Below are 4,719 nucleotides of genomic sequence, written 5' to 3' on the forward strand. Positions count from 1 at the left end.
CACATTAAATCCGCTAGAAGAAAAAGTGGGGAATACCCTAGAACTCATTGGTACAGGAGAAAACTTCCTGAACAGAACACCAACAGCACAGGCTCTAAGAGCAACAATCAACCAATGGGACCTCATGAAACTGAAAAGCTTCTGCAAAGCAAAGGAGACCATCACCAAAACAAAGCAACTGCCTACAGATTGGGAAAGAATCTTCACCAACCCTTTATCTGACAGAGGACTAATATCCAGTATATACAAAGAACTAAAGAAGCTGAAAAGCAGCAAACCAAGTAATCCACTTAAAAACTGGGGAACAGAGCTAAACAGAGAATTCTCTGTAGCGGAATACCAAATGGCAGAGAAGCACTTAAAGAAATGCTCAACCTCACTAGCCATTAGGGAAATACAAATCAAAACAACCCTGAGATTTCATCTTACACCCATGAGAATGGCCAAGATCAAAAACTCAAGTGACAACACATGCTGGAGAGGTTGTGGAGAAAGGGGAACCCTTCTCCACTGCTGGTGGGAATGTAAACTTGTACAACCAGTCTGGAAATCAATCTGGCGCTTTCTCAGACAACTAGGAATAGTGCTTCCCCATGATCCAGCCATACCACTTCTAGGCATATATCCAAAAGAGGCTCAAGTACACAAAAAGGACATTTGCTCAACCATGTTTGTAGCAGCTTTATTTGTAATAGCCAGAAGCTGGAAACAACCCGGATGCCCCTCAACTGAAGAATGGATGCAGAAATTGTGGTACATCTACACAATGGAATATTACTCAACAATGAAAAATAAGGAAATCATGAAATTTGCAGGTAAATGGTGGGATCTGGAAAGGATCATCCTAAGTGAGTTGACCCAGAAGCAAAAAGACACACATGCTATATACTCACTCATATAGACATACAACATAGGACAAACCCACTATAACCTGTGCATCTAAAGAAACTAAGCAAGAGAGAGGACCCTAACTAAAATGTCCAATCCCCATCCGGAAAGGCAAAGAGGATGGACATCAGAAAAACAAAACAGGAAACAACCTAGGAACCTACCACAGATGGCCTCTGAAACCCTCTGCCCTACAGACTATCAAAGCAGATGCTGAGCCTGATGGGCAAGTGTTGGGCAGAGTGAATGGAATTTTATGTAAGAACTGGGAAATAGTAAGAGCTGGAGAGGACAGGGTCTCCACAAGGAGAGCAACAGAACAAGAAAATTTGAACACAGGGAACTTCCCAGAGACTCATACTCCAACCGAGGTCTATTCTTGGAGATAACCCAGAACCCCTGCACAGATGTAGCCCAGGCCAGTTCAGAGTCCAATGGGGTTACATAGTAATGGGAAGAGGGACTGCCTCTGACATAATCTGATTGGCCTGCTCTCTGATCACCTCCCCCTGGGGGGGAGCAGCCTTACCAGGCCATAGTAGAGGACAATGCAGCCACCTTAAATGACTTTCAAAAGTGGAGCAAAACATAGAGTTAGTCAATTTACATGGAGCATGTCTCGCCCCCGGGGGCAATGGTCTCCTGAACCTACTCAGACCTCGGACACCACCACTGCTAGTTCTAGAACTGATGCAAGATGTTCCAACGAGGGGGTTAAGGCTTCTCATAATATTTCCTATAAGCCCACACCTGTTTGTTTATATCCCCCATTTTTATTCATTATTAGCCAGATAGAGCCAAGTAATTGTGGTAATGATACTTGTTTTTTTGCCCAATGCTGGAATGCTAGTGAATTTAGGTATGCCCTGGTTACTCGCATGCCTCGCTGGGTGCCTGTGCCCATTGATGCCCCTCACACTATGACTCTCTTCAGACAGAAAAGGGATCTTGGAACTACAGCCGCCACTGTTACTGCCATCTCATTGGTGGCTGTTGGAGCTACCACCGTGGCATTAGCCAGGAGTCATACTGTGCAGACTGCTCAGACCCTGAATAATCTTTTAGCCAATGTAGCTCATGCCTTAGATGTACAAAAAGGAATTAATGCTCAACTAAAAGGAGGCTGGATGGTGTTCAATCAGAGGATTGACCTCGTGCAGGAGCAAATTGATACCCTATGGCAAATGGCTCAACCAGGCTGTCAATGAAAGTATGCTGGACTTTGTGTCACTAGCATACAACATGAGAATTTTTCCTGTGCTGCAAATCTGTCTAAACAATTGTCTAGCTATATTTTAGGTAATTGGACTGGAGAATTCGATACTACAATGGAGCAGCTGAGAGTGGCCATTATCACAGTAAATTCTACCAGAGTGGACGCAGGATTAGCCACAGGATTATCACCATGGATTGCTGCAGCCATGAATCATCTGAAGGAATGGGTGGGCATGGGAGCGTTAGCAGGCCTTCTGGTGTTGGTCTCCTTGGTTTGCCTGTGGTGTATATGCAAGATTAGAGTCTCACAACAGCGTAATGCAGCCATGATCATTCAGGCCTTTACAGCCATTGAAGCAGGATAGTCTCCCCAAGCATGGTTGGCTACCATAAAAAGCTAAAATGTTATGCTCAGGATGCGAGGCTAAGCACTGCACTCAGGGTCAGCCGCTTTCGACCCAGAGAAGAGCAAGTCTGATTGCATGCGGGTTGATGCCCCAGGTCCCGCCTCTGAGAAAAAGGTATCGGACGGGTCTGATGCTCTTTGGGTGGATGACACCTAAATGAACATCAGTACAAAGTCCCAATTTATTTCTAATATCAGAGATCAGACCTCTACTCTTGCCTGATGCGTCTAAAACAAAAAGGGGGAACTGTAGAGAGCTGCGTAATGCCGTGCCTTAAAGATGGAGCTGGTTTCCACCTCCCACCTTCCCGATGGTGAGTGCTCTCTGTCACAAACAACTCCACATTTGGCTAAGGCTGAGGATCTGGCTTGCTTCCATGTATGTGGACCTATCTGCATTGCCCACGTGGCACGCTGGGGTTGGCTACCCAGAGGCTATTTAAGCTGTGGGCTGGCTTTCCCCAGGGTCCGATGATTGTTCAAGGTTCCTAAATAAACTGCATTGAAAAAAAAAAAAAGTTCACCCTGAGAAAGACTCAGTGTCATACTGGGATATCGAACACCCATTGTAGATGTCAGCTGGATAATAAAGACTTACTATTGGCTTAAAAAAAAATCTGCAGTTAATATATTCTGGGATGAAACCTCAGCAATGTCTTCCCATGATAGGAGCAAGGCTAAGTGATCTCCCCATTTCTAAATACTGTATGAAGTCTCTGCCCATGTTATAAACAGCAAATGGGACTAAAAGAAATTGATACCAAAAGATTAAAAGAAGCCAACATTTTTTAAAGTTTTATGAGCTCCCACTTATTAATTATTGACCTTAATGCCTATGTTAACAGGGTTCTGTTCAGAAAGTCTTCTCCTGTCCCAAAGAGTTTAAGAAAAATCCCCATTTTTCTCCTCTGTCAGATTCAGTATATCTGTGTTTAAGCTGATGTCTTTGATCCATTTCTACTTCAGTTTTGTGCAGAGTGATAAGCGAGAGACCAAAAGATAAAGTAGCAGAGATCGTTAAGAGGTAGAGTAGGTTCGGTAAAAAAGTTAGTAATGCCCTGAGGGGAGAGCTACCACCCTTCGTTCTTTCCCCACCCACTAGAGATACAGTTGCTAGGAAACTGGACCCTCCCCCTAGGGAGGGATACCTAGTCATGGTCAATGGTCTGGGAACCTTCCTAGAGCTAATCGATTCAAAATGTAGCATCTTGACCAATAGATGCTTGACAGGCAGGAATCGCCCCCGCCTTAGGCATGCTGGGAGGGACCAGAATCTATATATCACCCAACTAACCTGGGGACGGCACGCTCAGCTCCCACCGCTTCGGCGGTGGGTGTTGTGGGCCTAAGCTGCAGCTTGTAATTTACAATAAAAAGACCCTTATGTGTTTTGCAACGGAGTCGATTCCTGTAGATCTTTTGGGGGCTCTCGAACTGGGTATAACAATAAGTATGGATCTATTTGTACTCTTCTACATGAAGCCACCTAATTAGATAAGCACCAATTGTCGACAATGCTGTCTTTTTTCCGGTGTATCCCTTTATCTCCTTCAGTTGTCTTATGGCTCCATCCAAAACTTCAAGTACTGTATTGAACAAGTATACAGAGAGCAGACAACCTTCTCTTGTTCTTAGTTTAGTATAGTTTAAGTTGATTCTGTCTGTGATTCTGTTTATTAATGGAGGCATGTCTCTTGTATCCCTAATCGCTCCAGGACTTTTATCATAAAGGGGTGTTGAATTTCATCAAAGGCCTGTTCTGGAACTAATGAGATGACCCTGTGGTTTTTGTTTTTCAGTTTGATTATATGGTGGATTACATGTATCTATTTGTGTATGTTGAATTATTCCTGCATCTCTGGGATGAAGCCTTCTTGATCGTGGTAGATGATGTTTTTGGTGTGTTGTTTTATTCAGTTTGCATATATTTTATTGAGAATAATTGAGTATATTCTCATAATGGAAATTGGTCCTTAATTCTCTTTCTTTGATTAGTCTTTATGTGGTTTGGGCATCAGGATAACTGTGGCCTTGTAAAAAGATTTCAGCAATGTGCTTTATGCTTCCATCCGCTAAATAACTTAAGAAGCTGCTAAAACCAACTGGCCCTGATCTGTGTTTGGTTGGTAGACTTTACTGCTTCTATTTCACTAGAGCCTATGGGTATGTTTAAATTGTTTATCTTCTCTTGATTTACATTTGGTAGGTGG

This window comes from Meriones unguiculatus, chromosome 8 (genome assembly GCF_030254825.1).
Source record: "Meriones unguiculatus strain TT.TT164.6M chromosome 8, Bangor_MerUng_6.1, whole genome shotgun sequence".
NCBI classification, from domain to species: domain Eukaryota; kingdom Metazoa; phylum Chordata; class Mammalia; order Rodentia; family Muridae; genus Meriones; species Meriones unguiculatus.